Source organism: Pseudophryne corroboree, unplaced genomic scaffold, assembly GCF_028390025.1.
Source record: "Pseudophryne corroboree isolate aPseCor3 unplaced genomic scaffold, aPseCor3.hap2 scaffold_1094, whole genome shotgun sequence".
Lineage (NCBI taxonomy): Eukaryota > Metazoa > Chordata > Amphibia > Anura > Myobatrachidae > Pseudophryne > Pseudophryne corroboree.
Window position 1 is genome coordinate 145,171 of NW_026967720.1, and position 19,703 is coordinate 164,873.

At 49.7% G+C, this 19,703-nt stretch overlaps 7 non-coding genes and 1 pseudogene across 7 annotated transcripts; all 8 read left to right on the forward strand.

Annotated features, from left to right (window-relative positions):
* Window positions 1-15,237: 15,237 nt before the first annotated feature.
* Window positions 15,238-15,401, forward strand: LOC134989060 (U1 spliceosomal RNA). Its single transcript, XR_010194387.1, has one exon. It is a non-coding gene; the product is annotated as a U1 spliceosomal RNA (small nuclear RNA).
* Window positions 15,402-15,553: 152 nt separating this feature from the next.
* Window positions 15,554-15,688, forward strand: LOC134989079 (U1 spliceosomal RNA; annotated as a pseudogene).
* A 699-nt stretch (window positions 15,689-16,387) lies between these two features.
* Window positions 16,388-16,551, forward strand: LOC134989058 (U1 spliceosomal RNA). Its single transcript, XR_010194385.1, has one exon. It is a non-coding gene; the product is annotated as a U1 spliceosomal RNA (small nuclear RNA).
* Window positions 16,552-16,703: 152 nt separating this feature from the next.
* LOC134989040 (U1 spliceosomal RNA) lies at window positions 16,704-16,866 on the forward strand. The gene has a single exon (XR_010194372.1). It is a non-coding gene; the product is annotated as a U1 spliceosomal RNA (small nuclear RNA).
* A 674-nt stretch (window positions 16,867-17,540) lies between these two features.
* LOC134989094 (U1 spliceosomal RNA) lies at window positions 17,541-17,704 on the forward strand. The gene has a single exon (XR_010194419.1). It is a non-coding gene; the product is annotated as a U1 spliceosomal RNA (small nuclear RNA).
* Window positions 17,705-17,856: 152 nt separating this feature from the next.
* Window positions 17,857-18,019, forward strand: LOC134989082 (U1 spliceosomal RNA). The gene has a single exon (XR_010194407.1). It is a non-coding gene; the product is annotated as a U1 spliceosomal RNA (small nuclear RNA).
* A 671-nt stretch (window positions 18,020-18,690) lies between these two features.
* Window positions 18,691-18,854, forward strand: LOC134989047 (U1 spliceosomal RNA). The gene has a single exon (XR_010194375.1). It is a non-coding gene; the product is annotated as a U1 spliceosomal RNA (small nuclear RNA).
* A 152-nt stretch (window positions 18,855-19,006) lies between these two features.
* On the forward strand, window positions 19,007-19,169 carry LOC134989030 (U1 spliceosomal RNA). The gene has a single exon (XR_010194363.1). It is a non-coding gene; the product is annotated as a U1 spliceosomal RNA (small nuclear RNA).
* Window positions 19,170-19,703: the final 534 nt, after the last annotated feature.

Genomic DNA, 19,703 nt, shown 5'->3' on the forward strand with positions numbered 1-19,703 from the left:
GTTTCAATCTGCCTACCTCTGGGTTATGGACCCAGCATGCTTCCATTACAGTACTCTGCTGCACATGTAAGTGCAAGAGATCCTGAAGCACTCACTCATCATGGGAAAGTACCAATGTGTTTCTTCATTGGTTGATGGAAGAAACATCTTACAAAAACTCTCCACATTATTGACTTTTTAAAATGTTTCTAGGAATCGTTCTAGATGAATGCTTATTAGCCTTTGTCAGTATATAGTTTTGCAAAGTGTCGCTGTGGCGCAATCAGTTAGTGTGTAAGGCTATTAACCAAAAGGTTGGTGGTTCAATCCCACCCAGGGACTTAATTGACCTTGTTATCAGTTTTTGGTGATCTTTAAGTAGACAAGTCAAAATTTCAAACCCCCTCTTATGGTGTAGGGTACCTGGCCTTCTCTGATGTAATCAGAGTTAGATTTGATTCAGTGATTTTATAAAAACAGCTAGGAAGCACAATTTAGCAGTGGGTTGCAGAGAAAAAGAAATATGCTGGCAGAAAAATCCAATTGAGTGATTAAACAGCTCTTCATTTTCTGGCTTTATTTTTATGCTAACTAATTTGTTCTCTGAAAAGTGTCCACAAAGCCAAGTATCTGATTAACATATTTGTAGTGATGGTTTTTCACCTATTACTAAATTAAACTTGCTTCATTGGAAAGGCAGCAAGATGCATCCTCATTTCAATATCTACTGAAATAATACAGGTTGACACCAGGAAACATTAACGCCACTGCATCCTTGCTGCTTTCTCATGTGGAAGTCTGTTTAATGTGAAAACAAGGTGATATCTAATTAGCACACAGGTAAGGAATTAAGAAAATCTTTATTTAAGGGTGAAGATGTTTCTCACAAAATCGTTGCCCCAATGCATCATTGAAATTCAAGCTGGAAAGATGATTTTAATATATCACTTGTACATTTTGTATTGCTCTTCTGGTGACAATGTAGTTTGTTTTTGTCAATTACCATTTTAATAATCGGGTAAAGAAAATTAATTGGATTTTTGAAAGAAAACAATACTGTCAATATACTATTAAAACAAATTAAAATGGTAAAAGTTATTGTACTTTAAGTAAAAATAAAAGCTAAAATATCAATCCCAGTTTTGGATTACTTTAATGAACAAAAAAAAAATGCATATAGCAAAGGATAGTTTCAATCTGCCTACCTCTGGGTTATGGGCCCAGCATGCTTCCAGTGCAGTACTCTGCTGCACATGTAAGTGCAAGAGATCCTGAAGCACTCACTCATCATGCGAAAGTACCAATGTGTTTCTTCATTGGTTGCTGGAAGAAACATCTTACAAAAACTCTCCAGATTATTGACTTTTTAAAGTTTTTCTAGGAAACGTTCTAGATGAATGCTTATTAGTCTTTGTCAGTATGTACTTTTTGCAAAGTGTCTCTGTGGCGCAATCGGTTAGTGTGTTCAGCTATTAATCAAAAGTTTGGTGGTTCAATCCCACCCAGGGACGTAATTGACCTTGTGATCAGATTTTGGTGATATTTAAGTAGACAAGTCAAAATTTCGAAAACCCCTGTTATGGTGTAGGGTACCTGGCCTTCTCTGATGTAATCAGAGTTAGATTTGATTCAGTGATTTTATAAAAACAGCTAGGAAGCACAATTTAGCAGTGGGTTGCAGAGAAAAAGAAATATGCTGGCAAAAAAATCCAATTGACTGATTAAACAGCTCTTCATTTTCTGGCTTTATTTTTATGCTAACAAATTTGTTCTCTGAAAAGTGTCCACAAAGCCAAGTATCTGATTAACATCTTTGTAGGGATGGTTTTTCACCTATTACTAAATTAAACTTGCTTCATTGGAAAGGCAGCAAGATGCATCCTCATTTCAATATCTACTGAAATAATACAGGTTGACACCAGGAAACATTAACGCCACTGCATCCTTGCTGTTTTCTCATGTGGAAGTCTGTTTAATGTGAAAACAAGGTGATATCTAATTAGCACACAGGTAAGGAATTAAGAAAATCTTTATTTAAGGGTGAAGATGTTTCTCACAAAATCGTTGCGCCAATGCATCATTGAAATTCAAGCTGGAAAGATGATTTTAATATATCACTAGTACATTTTGTATTGCTCTTCTGGTGACAATGTAGTTTGTTTTTGTCAATTACCATTTTAATAATCGGGTAAAGAAAATTAAGTGGATTTTTGAAAGAAAACAATACTGTCAATTATAAGGGCACGGTCGTGCCCTTATATTAAGGCTGAATCGAACAAACGGAATTCTCCCATAGGGAACTTCTGAGATGGGGGCATGGTGTTTGAGGGGCTACACCTCAAAACTGATAGGACGTACTGAGCTGAAATTTGGCATGGACGCGTAGAATCGTCACCCGCTGCTGCAGGCCAAATTTCAGGGCAAAATAATAAAAAATGAGGAATTGGGAGTAAGCTAAAGTTCCAACTGTCAGTTTTTTTCTGCCACTCCCTCTGTGGCTTTTTGACAACGTTTTCCTATAGAGTGAATGAAGATTTTTTTGGGAAGGCATAACTCAGGATAGAGGATGAATTAAGACTTGGGGTTTGTTTTACTAGATAGAGTATGCCCCAGTGTAGTGCCTTTTGGGGTTGTGGTTTTTCAGAAAGTTATAGGGTTTTTTTAATTAAGAGAAATATGCCCCATTATAGAGATAGGGCATTTCAATTTGTTGCGCCTGCGCAGTGACCGCCAGCAGGGGGTGTACAGAGAGTAGCTCTGGCAGTTGGGCACGAGGAGACAGAGCGGGAAGGAGTCACGTGGAGCTGCAGGAGGACAGCCAGCGGTTCCCGGCGTGTGAGTTCATTGAGGTCCATGAAGCGGGAGGAGATCGCCGGAGCTGCGTAGCACTGGGTGATTTCTGTCAGGCAGCCCACCGCTGTGTACCCAGCTTCCACTTCTCCCCCGCGTGTCCGGCCACCCTCCCTTCCCGCCCGCCCGGCCACCCTCCCCTCCCGCCCGCCCGCCCGCCCGCTCGCCCGCTCGCCCGCCCGCTTGCCCGCTGTGTGCCCGGCCGCCCGCCGGACCTTCCCTGGTGGCTGCCTGCGTCTCCTCCCCGCGTCTGTGGTGCGGCTGGCAGTAGGAGGCGTCTCGGGCAGCTGTGTCCGGCCACTCCTCCCTCCTCCTCCTCCCGCTGTGTCCGGCCCTCCCTACCTGCAGTATGCGGTATTTATCAAGGTCTCTATGGTCACCAGTCACCCCCCCTTCCCCCTCTCGCCCTCCCTGCTGTGTGTCCGTCTCCCCCCCCCTGCTGTGTGTCCGTCGCCCCCCCCCCCTTGCCCTCCCTGCTGTGTGTCCCCCCCTCCTCCCTGCAGTGTGTTCCCCCCCGTGCCCTCCCTGCTGTGTGTCCGGCCACCCTCCCCTCCTCCCGCTGTGTCCGGCCACCCCCCCCTCCCGCTGTGTCCGGCCACCCCCCCCCTCTCGCTGTGTCCGTCCACCCCCCCCCTCCCGCTGTGTCCGGCCACCCCCCCTCCCGCTGTGACCGGCCACCCCCCCCCACTCCCGCTGTGTCTGGCCACCCCCCCCTCCCGCTGTGTCCGGCCACCCTCCCCTCCTCCCGCTGTGTCCGGCCACCCTCCCCTCCTCCCGCTGTGTCCGGCCACCCCCCCCTCCCGCTGTGTCCGGCCACCCCCCCTCCCGCTGTGTCCGTCCACCCCCCCCTCCGGCTGTGTCCGGCCACCCTCCCCCTCCCGCTGTGTCCGGCCACCCCCCCCTCCTCCCGCTGTGTCCGGCCACCCCCCCTCCTCCCGCTGTGTCAGGCCACCCCCCCTCCTCCCGCTGTGTCTGTCCACCCCCCCTCCTCCTCTCTGCTGTGTGTCCGTTCTCCCCCCGCCCTCCCTGCTGTGTGTCCGTCCCCCCCCGCCCTCCCTGCAACGCCTGACACACGCACACGCAGCGCCTGACACACACGCACACACGCAGCACCTGACACACACACACAGACGCAGCACCTGACACTCACACGGACCTGACACACACGCACACACTCACACGCAGCGCCTGACACACACAGACACGCAGCGCCTGACACACACAGACACGCAGCGCCTGACACACACACACTCACGCACCTGACACACACACTCACGCACCTGACACACACACACACACTCACGCACCTGACACACACACACTCACGCACCTGACACACGCACACTCACGCACCTGACACACGCACACGGCACGCAGCACCTGACACACACACACAGCACCTGACACACACACACACACACGCAGCACCTGACACACAGACATGCAGCGCCTGACACACACACACAGACACGCAGCACCTGACACACACACGCAGACACGCAGCACCTGACACACACACACACACGCAGCACCTGACACACACACGCAGACATGCAGCACCTGACACACACACGCAGACACGCAGCACCTGACACACACACGCAGACACGCAGCACCTGACACAGACACGCAGCACCTGACACACACACACATACGCAGCACCTGACACACACACACACACAGCACCTGACACACACACACGCAGCACCTGACACAGACATGCAGCGCCTGACACACACACGCAGACATGCAGCACCTGACACACACATGCAGCACCTGACAGACACACACACACACACACACATGCAGCACCTGACACACCCACACACACAGACATGCAGCACCTGACACACCCACACACACACGCAGCACCTGACACACATACATACATGTGGCATTTAACGCACACACGCACAGCACCTGACACACAATCATATACACTCAGAGCACCTAACACACACATACACTCGCAGCACCTCACACACACTCGTATACACACGCAGCACCTGCCACTCACACATATATACACATGTAGCACCTGCCACTCCCACATACATGAACAGCACCTAACACACACATATATACATGCAGCACCTGACACACACATACACGTGCAGCACCTGACAGTCACACACATACAGATGCGACACAAACACATACACGCTCAACACCTGACACCCACGTGGCAGCTGACGCATACAAATGCAGCACCTGAGATACACACATATACACGTGCAGCACCTGAGACACACACATACACGTACAGCACCTGACACACACACACATGTATGTACACGCGCGGCTCCAGGCACACACATACGTACGTACACACGCGGAATTTAACACACACACACACATACACGTGCGGCACCTGACACACATGTACGAACACGCGTGGCTCCTGACACACACACACGCGTGGCTCCTGACACACACACACACACATGTACGAACACGCGCGGCTCCTGACACACACACATATATACGTGTACGCACGGCACCTGACACCTACACGTATGTACGTATACGCACGGCTCCTGACACCCACACGCATGTACACGCGCGGCTCCTGGCACACACACACACACACACGTACGTACACGCGCGGCACCTGACACACGCCTGTACGTACACACATGCACAGCACCTGACATACACACATGTAGGTACGCGCCACCTGACACACACACACACACACACACACGTACACGTACGACACTTGACACACACGTACGTACACGCACGGCACTGACACGTATGTACGCGCACGGCACCTGACACTCACGTACATACTAGTGATGAGTGGGTTCGGTTCGTCGGAATCCGAACCCCCCGAACTTCACCCATTTTACACGGGTCCGAGGCAGGTTCGAACCTTCCCGCCTTGCTCGGCTAGCCTGAGCGCGCACGAACGTCATCATCCCGCTGTCGGATTCTCGCGAGATTCGGATGTCTGCATTCGTGGAAAGGGATCCCATGTGTAAACATGGGACCCCTTTCAGTCCGTCTGGTCCGGGTGTTCGGTTTGTTGTTTTGCCAAGTACGTGGATTTAATCTGGAACCTGGATCAGGTGAGTATAATTATCTTTTATTTTCAGGTACCCGTGGATTCTACTTGGAGAAGAGGACCGACTGCTTCATGTCAACATAGGTAAGTATGTGTGTGTCGGCAGGTGGGAAATAAAGTTATACTTTCACGGTGTCTGTGTCCTGTTTTTATTTGGGTATTTTTTCCCCAGTAGAACTACAGGTACCAGCGGGCCCGTTTTTCTCCTGCATGCTGGTACTTGTGGTTCTCCAAGTACCAGCTTGCGGGGGAGGCTTGCTGGGACTTGTAGTACTACTAGAAAAAACAATATTCTTTACATTTTCTCAAGGCTATCAGCCTCCCATCCGCAGCCCTTGGATGGGGGGGACAGCCTCGGGCTTCACCCCTGGCCCTTAGGTGGCTGGGGGGGGGGGACCCCTTGATTGAAGGGGTCACCACTCCCCCAGGGTACCCCGGCCAGGGGTGACTAGTTGGATATTTAATGCCACGGCCGCAGGGCACTGTATAAAAGTGACCCCCGGCTGTGGCATTATCTGTCCAGCTAGTGGAGCCCGATGCTGGTGTAAAAAATACGGGGGACCCCTACTCTTTTTGTCCCCCGTATTTTTTGCACCAGCACCAGGCGCAGAGCCCGGTGCTGGTTTTAAAAATACGGGGGATCCCCTGTCCGTTTTTCCCCCGGATTTTTAGAACCAGGACCGGCTCGAAGAGCCCGAGGCTGGTTATGCTTTGGAGGGGGGACCCACGCAATTTTTTTTCCGGGTTTTTCACATTCCATTTAAAAAATAAATAATATTTTAAAAAATATATAAATAATACTTGTGCCTCCAAAAAAGACAAACCAAGTACCTAATCCCTTCTAATATAAATAGATATGCTATTACCAAAAAAAAAAAACTGCAAAAAAAAAACATGTTTTTAAATTTTTTTTATTAGATTCCGCCAGCAAAGTGTGGCGGATTGAAAATGACGAATTTACTGTTTAAAAGCACTGTTGTCGAATTTACAAACTTCAATTGAATATACTTTTGTCGAATTGCCGCATTTGTACCATTGCAGAAAAGTCGAATTTGTCAAATGTCGAATTTTAAAGTCGAATTTTGAAAGCCTGTAAGAATAGGCTCCGTCCCCTTCTACCCCTGTACCTTGCTCTCTCCTGTCTGTGCTCTCTCCCGTCTGTAGGACTAGGCCCCGCCCCCTTCTTACCCTCCTGTGACTGCTCTCTCCTGACAAGTGGACCAGGCCTGCCCCCTACACGCTGCTGGTGTCTTCATTGTTACTTGGTCTGGAGCTCCGTTGGGGAGAGAACTCACGTGAGCTCATTAAGAATGAGGAACTGGGATGTTTTAATTTTATTGTGAGTAGTGTAGTGTGGTGATGTAGTATGTTGTATGGGGGGTATAGTGTAATTATGAAGTGCAGCATATGGGAGGGCTGTAGCATAGTGATGTAGTGTGGCATATGGGGGGTGGTAGCGCATAGGCGTGCGTACAGGGGGTGCCTGGTGCGCACAGGCACTCCCTAATGTCCAGCACCGCTGCACGCCACGCTTGCTGTAGCACAGTGATCGCTGACTGTGTGATCGGTGGAGCCTAGCCTGCAGCTCATTTCCGTACCTCCCACCACCGCTGCACCCGACCCCCCTCTGCCTGCTGCTAATACTATGCTGAGTGCATTCGTCGGCGGCCTCACTGGGGGGACTGGCGTCACCTTGCAATGTGACGTGGTGATGTCCGCCCATGCTCTCCTCCCGCCCACCTGTGCTTTCCTCCTGCTGCGGTCTCTCAGTCCTAGTGTGCCGCGGCCGCCACACCACTGGCAGTGTTCCTATAGGAGGGACTGGGAGCTGCTGGCAGACACATTCTGCTGAGACTTACTTGTCAGTGCGGGTTACGGACGGCAGGCGGCGGGTGGGAGGGCAGACGGGGAGCAGGTGTCACAAGGAGTGTGTGGGTAACTAATTCACAATACTTCCGCTCAACGTGGCACTGCTGGTCCTTCATCTCCCATGTCTCTTCACCAGGTGGCGGGCGGCCCGGAAATTAAGTGATGTGTTGTGCAGCAGTCAGTGTGAAGTGACTGTGAGTAACACTGGTGGTGCTGATGATGCTGCTGCAGAATCTGGAAGCAATTAATTCATAAATATAATGTACTCTATCAGTGTTTCTCTGACGTCCTAGTGGATGCTGGGAACTCCGTAAGGACCATGGGGATTAGCGGCTCCGCAGGATACTGGGCACAAAAGTAAAGCTTTAGGACTACCTGGTGTGCACTGGCTCCTCCCCCTATGACAATCCTCCAAGCCTCAGTTAGATTTTTGTGCCCGGCCGAGAAGGGTGCACACTAGGGGCTCTCCTGAGCTTCTTAGTGAAAGTTTAGTTTTAGGTTTTTTATTTTCAGTGAGACCTGCTGGCAACAGGCTCACTGCATCGAGGGACTAAGGGGAGAAGAAGCGAACTCACCTGCGTGCAGAGTGGATTGGGCTTCTTAGGCTACTGGACACCATTAGCTCCAGAGGGACCGAACACAGGCCCAGCCTCGGAGCTCGGTCCCAGAGCCGCGCCGCCGGCCCCCTTACAGAGCCAGAAGCAAGAAGAGGTCCGGAAAATCGGCGGCAGAAGACATCCTGTCTTCACCAAGGTAGCGCACAGCACTGCAGCTGTGCGCCATTGCTCCTCAGCACACTTCACACTTCGGTCACTGAGGGTGCAGGGCGCTAGGGGGGGGCACCCTGAGCAGCAATAGAAACACCTTGGCTGGCGAAAATACATCACATATAGCCCCCAGGGCTATATGGATGAATTTTAACCCCTGGCAGATTCCACAGAAAAACGGGAGAAAAGGCTGCCGAGAAGGGGGCGGAGCCTATCTCCTCAGCACACTGGCGCCATTTTCTCTCACAGCTCCGTTGGAGGGAAACTCCCTGGCTCTCCCCTGCAGTTACTACACTACAGAAAGGGGTTAAAAAAGAGAGGGGGGCACTAATTAGGCGTAGTATAACAATACAGCAGCTATAAGGGGAAAAACACTTATATAAGGTTATCCCTGTATATATATATATATATATAGCGCTCTGGTGTGTGCTGGCATACTCTCCCTCTGTTTCCCCAAAGGGCTAGTGGGGTCCTGTCCTCTATCAGAGCATTCCCTGTGTGTGTGTGTGTCGGTACGATTGTGTCGACATGTATGAGGAGGAAAATGGTGTGGAGGCGGAGCAATTGCCTGTAATGGAGTTGTCACCCCCTAGGGAGTCGACACCTGAGTGGCTGAGCTTATGGAAGGAATTACGTGACAGTGTCAGCTCTTTACAAAAGATTGATGACATGAGACAGCCGGCTACTCAGCCTGTGCCTGTCCAGGTGTCTCAAAAGCCATCAGGGGCTCTAAAACGCCCGTTACCGCAGATGGCAGATACAGACGCCGACACGGATACTGATTCCAGTGTCGACGATTAAGAGACGAATGTGACTTCCAGTAGGGCCACACGTTACATGATTGAGGCTATGGAAAATGTTTTTACACATTTCTGATAATACCAGTACCACTAAAAAGGGTATTATGTTGGGTGAGAAAAAACTGCCTGTAGTTTTTCCTGCATCTGAGGAATTAAATGAAGTGTGTGATGATGCGTGGGTTTCCCCCGATAAAAACTGTTAATTCCTAAAAAGTTATTAGCATCATACCCCTTCCCGCCAGAGGATAGGGCACATTGGGAAACACCCCCTAGGGTGAATAAAGCGCTCACACGCTTGTCTAAACAGGTGGCACTACCGTCCCCGGATACGGCCGCCCTTAAGGAACCTGCTGACAGAAAGCAGTAAAATATCCTAAAATGTATATACACTCACACGGGTGTGATACTGCGACCAGCAATCGCCTCAGCCTGGATGTGCAGTGCTGGGGTGGCTTGGTCGGATTCCCTGACTGACAATATTGATACCCTAGATAGGGACAGTATATTACTGACTATAGAGCATTTAAAAGATGCTTTCTATATATGCGTGATGCACAGAGGGATATTTGCCGACTGGCATCAAGAGTAAGTGCGCTGTCCATTTCTGCCAGAAGAGGGTTATGGACAAGACAGTGGTCAGGTGATGCTGATTCCAAAAGGCATATGGAAGTATCGCCTTATAAAAGGGAGGAGTTATTTGGGGTAGGTCTAACAGACCTGGTGGCCACGGCAACGGCTGGGAAATCCACATTTTTACCCCAGGTAGCCTCTCAACATAAGAAGACGCCGTATTATCAGGCGCAGTCCTTTGGGCCCCATAAGGGCAAGCGGGCAAAAGGCTCCTCATTTCTGCCCCGTGGCAGAGGGAGAGGAAAAAGGCTGCAGCAAACAGCCAGTTCCCAGGAACAGAAACGGTGGGGGCCCGTCTCATAAATTTCAGCGTGCAGTGGGCTCACTCACAGGTGGACCCCTGGATCCTTCAGGTGGTATCTCAGGGGTACAAATTGGAATTCGAGACGTCTCCCCTTCGCCGTTTTCCTAAAGTCTGCTTTACCGACGTCTCCCTCCGACAGGGAGGCGGTATGGGAAGCCATTCACAAGCTGTATTCCCAGCAGGTGATAATCAAGGTACCCCTCCTACAACAGGGAAAGGGGTATTATTCCACGCTGTTTGTGGTACCGAAGCCGGACGGCTCGGTGAGACCTAATTTAAATCTGAAATCCTTGAACACTTACATACAAAGGTTCAAATTCAAGATGGAGTCACTCAGAGCGGTGATGGCAAACCGGGAAGAAGGGGATTATATGGTGTCTCTGGACATCAAGGATGCTTATCTCCATGTCCCAAATTACCCTTCTCACCAAGGGTACCTCAGGTTTGTGGTACAGAACTGTCACTATCAGTTTCAGACGCTGCCGTTTGGTTTGTCCACGGCACCCCGGGTCTTTACCAAAGTAATGGCCGAAATGATGATACTCCTTCGAAGGAAGGGAGTTTTAATTATCCCTTACTTGGACGATCTCCGGATAAGGGCAAGATCCAGGGAACAGTTGGTAGTCGGGGTAGCACTATCTCAAGTAGTGTTGCGGCAGCACGGTTGGATTCTTAATATTCCAAAATCGCAGCTGATTCCGACGACACGTCTTCTATTCCTAAGGATGATCCTGGACACAGTCCAGAAAATAAGAATTTACTTACCGATAATTCTATTTCTCATAGTCCGTAGTGGATGCTGGGGACTCTGAAAGGACCATGGGGAATAGCGGCTCCGCAGGAGACTGGGCACAAAGTAAAAGCTTTAGGACTAGCTGGTGTGCACTGGCTCCTCCCCCTATGACCCTCCTCCAAGCCTCAGTTAGGATACTGTGCCCGGACGAGCGTACACAATAAGGAAGGATTTTGAATCCCGGGTAAGACTCATACCAGCCACACCAATCACACCGTACAACTTGTGATCTGAACCCAGTTAACAGCATGATAACAGAAGGAGCCTCTGAAAAGATGGCTCACAACAACAATAACCCGATTTTTGTAACAATAACTATGTACAAGTAATGCAGACAATCCGCACTTGGGATGGGCGCCCAGCATCCACTATGGACTATGAGAAATAGAATTATCGGTAAGTAAATTCTTATTTTCTCTAACGTCCTAGTGGATGCTGGGGACTCCGAAAGGACCATGGGGATTATACCAAAGCTCCCAACCGGGTGGGAGAGTGCGGATGACTCTGCAGCACCGAATGAGAGAACTCCAGGTCCTCCTCAGCCAGGGTATCAAATTTGTAGAATTTAGCAAACATGTTTTCCCCTGACCAAGTAGCTGCTCGGCAAAGTTGTAAAGCCGAGACCCCTCGGGCAGCCGCCCAAGATGAGCCCACTTTCCGTGTGGAATGGGCTTTTACAGATTTTGGCTGTGGCAGGCCTGCCACAGAATGTGCAAGCTGAATTGTACTACAAATCCAACGAGCAATCGTCTGCTTAGAAGCAGGAGCACCCAGCTTGCTGGGTGCATACAGGATAAACAGCGAATCAGATTTTCTGACTCCAGCCGTCCTGGAAACATATATTTTCAGGGCCCTGACTACGTCCAGCAACTTGGAATCCTCCAAGTCCCTAGTAGCCGCAGGCACCACATATGAAAAATTAGGTAAGGGCTTTTATAGGATAAAGCCGCCAATTCTGAGACACGATGTACAGAGAGCCAACGTAAAAAATAACAATGTTTATTAATAAAACATATAAAAAGATTAATTGTCAAATAACCGGTGAAAAATATATATAAATATATATAAGAACATTCTACCTTTGAGAAAGTCACGTGAACGTGACGAAACGCGTCAGGACCCGCCCCTATCCACACTTAGCTCAGGTGAAATCTTCCAGGTGTTCCTTGGTCCCCGCTGCACCCTCCTTCTACAGCATCCGACATCAGCGGCTTCAGCGCACACGCCGCCACGACCGGGTTGTGAGAGAGACGGTCCATTCCTTTCCGCTGCACAGCGTATATGGGCATTGCAGGACATTGAAGCCGAGGACGCTCGGCTCTTACCAGCCCATTTTGGAAAGGTATTGAATATCAATTTCAACTGAGGGACTTTTTTATTCATTAGGATCCTACCAACACACCTGGTATTTATCAACTATCTAACAAGTGAATCACTGAACTTTTCACCCCAATAAGCTGAGTCATTACAATATACCACTAGTTCACGTCTAGTGACTGTTCTTATATATATTTGTATATATTTTTCACCGGTTATTTGACAATTAATCTTTTTATATGTTTTATTAATAAACATTGTTATTTTTTACGTTGGCTCTCTGTACATCATGTTTCGTTCCTGATATTCAGCGCAGCCGTTTGTTCTTTTTCTATGCTATCACCACAATACTACACATAGTATTCCGGCAAGCGCAGACTATCAGGAACATAAAATTGTGATTATTTAATTCTATGAAACACGTATTGGTTTTCACTTTTTATTTTGATGATTAGGCGCTCGTTTGTTGCAGTTTTTTGTTTTGGTCAATTCTGAGACACGCCTGGCTGAAGCCAGGGCTAACAGCATTACCACTTTCCATGTGAGATATTTTAAGTCCACAGTGGTGAGTGGTTCAAACCAATGTGATTTTAGGAATCCCAAAACTACATTGAGATCCCAAGGTGCCACTGGAGGCACAAAAGGAGGCTGTATATGCAGTACTCCCTTGACAAACGTCTGAACTTCAGGAACAGAAGCCAGTTCTTTTTGGAAGAATATTGACAGGGCCGAAATTTGAACCTTAATGGACCCTAATTTGAGGCCCATAAACAGTCCTGTTTGCAGGAAATGCAGGAAACGACCCAGTTGAAATTCCTCTGTAGGGGCCTTCCTGGCCTCGCACCACGCAACATATTTACGCCAAATACGGTGATAATGTTGTATGGTTACATCCTTCCTGGCTTTGATCAGGGTAGGGATGACTTCATCCGGAATGCCTTTTTCCTTCAGGATCCGGCGTTCAACCGCCATGCCGTCAAACGCAGCCACGGTAAGTCTTGGAACAGACATGGTCCCTGCTGGAGCAGGTCCTTTCTTAGAGGTAGAGGCCACGGGTCTTCCGTGAGCATCTCTTGAATTTCCGGGTACCAAGTCCTTCTTGGCCAATCCGGAGCCACGAGTATAGTCTTTACTCCTCTCCTTCTTATGATTCTCAGTACTTTTGGTATGAGAGGAAGAGGAGGGAACACATACACTGACTGGTACACCCACAGTGTTACCAGAGAGTCCACAGCTATTGCCTGAGGGTCCCTTGACCTGGCGCAATATCTGTCCAGCTTTTTGTTGAGGCGGGACGCCATCATGTCCACCCTTTGGTTTTTCCCAACGGTTCACAATCATGTGGAAGACTTCTGGGTGAAGTCCCCACTCCCCCGGGTGAAGATCGTGTCTGCTGAGGAAGTCTGCTTCCCAGTTGTCCACTCCCGGAATGAACACTGCTGACAGTGCTATCACATGATTCTCCGCCCAGCGAAGAATCCTTGCCACTTCCATCATTGCCCTCCTGCTTCTTGTGCCGCCCTGTCTGTTTACGTGGGCGACTGCCGTGATGTTGTCCGACTGGATCAACACCGGCTGACCCTGAAGCAGAGGTCTTGCCTGACTTAGGGCATTGTAAATGGCCCTTAGTTCCAGGATATTTATGTGAAGTGACGTTTCCATGCTTGACCACAAGCCCAGGAAATTTCTTCCCTGTGTGACTGCTCCCCAGCCTCTCAGGCTGGCATCCGTGGTCACCAGGACCCAATCCTGAATGCCGAATCTGCGGCCCTCTAGGAGATGAGCACTCTGTAACCACCACAGGAGAGACATCCTTGTCCTTGGAGACAGGGTTATCCGCTGATGCATTTGAAGATGCGATCCGGACCATTTGTCCAGCAGATCCCACTGAAAAGTTCTTGCATGGAATCTGCCGAATGGAATCGCTTCGTAAGAAGCCACCATCTTTCCCAGGACCATTGTGCATTGTACTGACACTTGGCCTGGTCTTAGGAGGTTCCTGACTATGTCGGATAACTCCTTGGCTTTCTCCTCCGGGAGAAACACCTTTTTCTGTACTGTGTCCAGAATCATCCCTAGGAACAGCAGACGTGTCGTCGGAATCAGCTGCGATTTTGGAATATTTAGAATCCATCCGTGCTGTCGTAGTACTACTTGAGATAGTGCTACTCCGACCTCTAACTGTTCTCTGGACCTTGCCTGCTTACTTTGTGCCTTCCAATGCACAATGCAAACTACAGGTAGTGCTGCAGGGCCCACACCCTTTTACTTGCCGTACAGAGTAGCTCTGGAGCTGTTACAGTGCCCAGCTGCTGCAAGAAATCAGCTTGAATGCTTCAGGGGCTGGGGCATAGCCAACATGAGCCCCACACCGAAGGAGGGTGGAGGTGTTTAATGCGAACTAGGGGTCATCCAAGCGCCGCAAAAGGCCGCCATGCCCTGCACGCCCCTTTTCTCTTTTCATATGCAGACGAGGGTTGAAGCCAACTTTGACCCACTGCTTGGATGACATCACCGTATGCAAATCCATCTGCTGCAGGCCTTCCCCCAGGAATGCTTGCACTAGTTGTTGCATTTGGTTTGTTGTTTGACCCACTGCTTGGATGACATCACCGTATGCAAATCCATCTGCTGCAGGCCTTCCCCCAGGAATGCTTGCACTAGTTGTTGCATTTGGTTTGTTGTTTGGGGGTGCTTCATTATTAGGCAGCCTTCTGCCCTCCCATGTTCATCTGAAAATTTGTGTTCTCCCTGCAGTTGTTGTCCCCAGATGAGAGTTTTCTTGTGCTGCCTCAGTTGAATCTCCTTTACTTGACAGAGATGTGCCTGAGCAGCGGCCCTCCCCAGCCCTATCCCAAATCATACTTATTTTGCATAGGAGATACCATGGTCATGAAGATTGTTCTCCCAGGGTGAGGTTCATTCATTGCATTCTGGGTATGCTGACCCCTGTGATTTCCCCAAATGTGTGAAACTCGACTGCATTATTTGTGGTAGTGGGGGACTGTGTTTGTGCTTTCCTCTGGTCAGCTCTGGTAAAAGTCAGATTTATTTGTCTCAGATCTTCCTCTAGCCTTGTTCTTCTTTCGAGAGTTCCCTTGTGCTGCCTCAGTTGGATCTCCTTCACTTGACAGGGGGGTACCCGAGCAGCGACCCTCCCCAGCTCTAGCCCAACTTCTACTTACCTGGCAGGTGAGATACTATGATCATGTAGGTGCTTCTCCCAGGGCAAGGCTCACCCATTGCACTCTGGGTGTGCTGCTCCTGCGATTTCCCCAAATGTGGGAAACTTGACTGCATAATTTGTTTTTCCCCTGGTCGGCTCTCATATAATTCAGATCTCTTTGTCTCAGGTCTCTCTCCAGCCTAGTTTGCTGTCTGTTTCAACTTCTCTTTTCTTGAGCCGCTCCCTTCTATGCCCTTGCGCACTATCCTGACTTCTCCCGTCTGCTTACTTTGTGCCTTCCAATGCACAATGCAAACAACAGGTAGTGCTGCAGGGCCCACACCCTTTTACTTGCCGTTCAGAGCAGCTCTGGAGCTGTTACAGTGCCCAGCTGCTGCAAGAAATCAGCTTGAATGCTTCAGGGGATGGGGCATAGCCAACATGAGCCCCACACCGAAGGAGGGTGGAGGTGTTTAATGCGAACTAGGGGTCATCCAAGCGCCGCAAAAGGCCGCCATGCCCTGCACGCCCCTTTTCTCTTTTCATATGCAGATGAGGGTTGAAGCCAACTTTGACCCACTGCTTGGATGACATCACCGTATGCAAATCCGTCTTCTGCAGAACTTCCCCCAGGAATGCTTGCACTAGTTGTTGCATTTGGTTTGTTGTTTGGGGGTGCTTCAGTATTAGGCAGCCTTCTGCCCTCCCATGTTCATCTGAAAATATGTGTTCTCCCTGCAGTTGTTGTCCCCAGATGAGAGTTCCCTTGTGCTGCCTCAGTTGAATCTCCTTTACTTGACAGAGATGTGCCTGAGCAGCGGCCCTCCCCAGCCCTATCCAAAATCATACTTATTTTGCATAGGCGATACCATGGTCATGAAGATTGTTCTCCCAGGGTGAGGTTCATTCATTGCATTCTGGGTATGCTGACCCCTGTGATTTCCCCAAATGTGGGAAACTCGACTGCATTATTTGTGGTAGTGGGGGACTGTGTTTGTGCTTTCCTCTGGACAGCTCTGGTAAAAGTCAGATTTATTTGTCTCAGATCTTCCTCTAGCCTTGTTCTTCTTTCGAGAGTTCCCTTGTGCTGCCTCAGTTGGATCTCTTTCACTTGACAGGGGGGTGCCAGAGCAGCGACCCTCCTCAGCTCTAGCCCAACTCCTACTTACCTGCCAGGTGAGATACTTTGATCATGAAGGTGCTTCTCCCAGGGCAAGGCTCACCCATTGCACTCTGGGTGTGGTGCCCCTGCGATTTCCCCAAATGTGGGAAGCTTGACTGCATAATTTGTGTTTCCCCTGGTCAGCTCTCGTATAATTCAGATCTCTTTGTCTCAGGTCTCTCTCCAGCCTAGTTTGCTGTCTGTTTCCACTTCTTTTTTCATGAGCCCCTCCCTTTTATACCCTTGTGCACTATCCTGACTTCTCCTCCTGTCTGCTTACTTTGTGCCTTCCAATGCACAATGCAAACTACAGGTAGTGCTGCAGGGCCCACACCCTTTTACTTGCCGTACAGAGCAGCTCTGGAGCTGTTACAGTGCCCAGCTGCTGCAAGAAATCAGCTTGAATGCTTCAGGGGCTGGGGCATAGCCAACATGAGCCCCACACCGAAGGAGGGTGGAGGTGTTTAATGTGAACTAGGGGTCATCCAAGTGCCGCAAAAGGCCGCCATGCCCTGCACGCCCCTTTTCTCTTTTCATATGCAGACGAGGGTTGAAGCTAACTTTGACCCACTGCTTGGATGACGTCACCGTATGCAAATCCATCTGCTGCAGGCCTTCCCCCAGGAATGCTTGCACTAGTTGTTGCATTTGGTTTGTTGTTTGGGGGTGCTTCAGTATTAAGCAGCCTTCTGCCCTCCCATGTTCATCTGAAAATATGTGTTCTCCCTGCAGTTGTTGTCCCCAGATGAGAGTTCCCTTGTGCTGCCTCAGTTGAATCTCCTTTACTTGACAGAGATGTGCCTGAGCAGCGGCCCTCCCCAGCCCTATCCCAAATCATACTTATTTTGCATAGGAGATACCATGGTCATGAAGATTGTTCTCCCAGGGTGAGGTTCATTCATTGCATTCTGGGTATGCTGACCCCTGTGATTTCCCCAAATGTGGGAAACTCGACTGCATTATTTGTGGTAGTGGGGGACTGTGTTTGTGCTTTCCTCTGGTCAGCTCTGGTAAAAGTCAGATTTATTTGTCTCAGATCTTCCTCTAGCCTTGTTCTTCTTTCGAGAGTTCCCTTGTGCTGCCTCAGTTGGATCTCTTTCACTTGACAGGGGGGTGCCCGAGCAGCGACCCTCCCCAGCTCTAGCCCAACTCCTACTTACCTGCCAGGTGAGATACTATGATCATGAAGGTGCTTCTCCCAGGGCAAGGCTCACCCATTGCACTCTGGGTGTGCTGCCCCTGCGATTTCCCCAAATGTGGGAAACTTGACTGCATAATTTGTGTTTCCCCTGGTCGGCTCTCGTATAATTCAGATCTCTTTGTCTCAGGTCTCTCTCCAGCCTAGTTTGCTGTCTGTTTCCACTTCTCTTTTCTTGAGCCGCTCCCTTCTATGCCCTTGCGCACTATCCTGACTTCTCCCGTATGCTTACTTTGTGCCTTCCTACGCACAATGCGAACTACAGGTAGTGCTGCAGGGCCCACACCCTTTTAGTTGCCTTACAGAGCAGCTCTGGAGCTGTTACAGTGCCCAGCTGCTGCAAGAAATCAGCTTGAATGCTTCAGGGGCTGGGGCATAGCCAACATGAGCCCCACACCGAAGGAGGGTGGAGGTGTTTAATGCGAACTAGGGGTCATCCAAGCGCCGCAAAAGGCCGCCATGCCCTGCATAACCCTTTTCTCTTTTCATATGCAGATGAGGGTTCCAGCCAACTTTGGCCCACTGCTTGGATGACATCACCGTATGCAAATCCGTCTTCTGCAGACCTTCACCCAGGAATGCTTTTACTAGTTGTTGCATTTGGTTTGTTGTTTGGGGGTGCTTCAGTATAAGGCAGCCTTCTGTCCTCCCATGTTCATCTGAAAATATGTGTTCTCCCTGCAGTTGTTGTCCCCAGATGAGAGTTCCCTTGTGCTGCCTCAGTTGAATCTCCTTTACTTGACAGAGATGTGCCTGAGCAGCGGCCCTCCCCAGCCCTATCCCAAATCATACTTATTTTGCATAGGAGATACCATGGTCATGAAGATTGTTCTCCCAGGGTGAGGTTCATTCATTGCATTCTGGGTATGCTGACCCCTGTGATTTCCCCAAATTTGGGAAACTCGACTGCATTATTTGTGGTAGTGGGGGACTGTGTTTGTGCTTTCCTCTGGTCAGCTCTGGTAAAAGTCAGATTTCTTTGTCTCAGATCTTCCTCTAGCCTTGTTCTTCTTTCGAGAGTTTCCTTGTGCTGCCTCAGTTGGATCTCCTTCACTTGACAGGGGGGTGCCCGAGCAGCGACCCTCCCAAGCTCTAGCCCAACTCCTACTTACCTGCCAGGTGAGATACTATAATCAGGAAGGTGCTTCTCCCAGGGCAAGGCTCACCCATTGCACTCTGGGTGTGCTGCTCCTGCGATTTCCCCAAATGTGGGAAACTTGACTGCATAATTTGTGTTTCCCCTGGTCGGCTCTCGTATAATTCAGATCTCTTTGTCTCAGGTCTCTCTCCAGCCTAGTTTGCTGTCTGTTTCCACTTCTCTTTTCTTGAGCCGCTCCCTTCTATGCCCTTGCGCACTATCCTGACTTCTCCCGTCTGCTTACTTTGTGCCTTCCAATGCACAATGCAAACTACAGGTAGTGCTGCAGGGCCCACACCCTTTTACTTGCCGTTCAGAGCAGCTCTGGAGCTGTTACAGTGCCCAGCTGCTGCAATAAATCAGCTTGAATGCTTCAGGGGATGGGGCATGGCCAACATGAGCCCCACACCAAAGGAGGGTGGGGGTGTTTAATGCGAACTAGGGGTCATCCAAGCACCGCAAAAGGCCGCCATGCCCTGCACGCCCCTTTTCTCTTTTCATATGCAGATGAGGGTTGAAGCCAACTTTGACCCACTGCTTGGATGACATCACCGTATGCAAATCCGTCTTCTGCAGAACTTACCCCAGGAATGCTTGCACTAGTTGTTGCATTTGGTTTGTTGTTTGGGGGTGCTTCAGTATTAGGCAGCCTTCTGCCCTCCC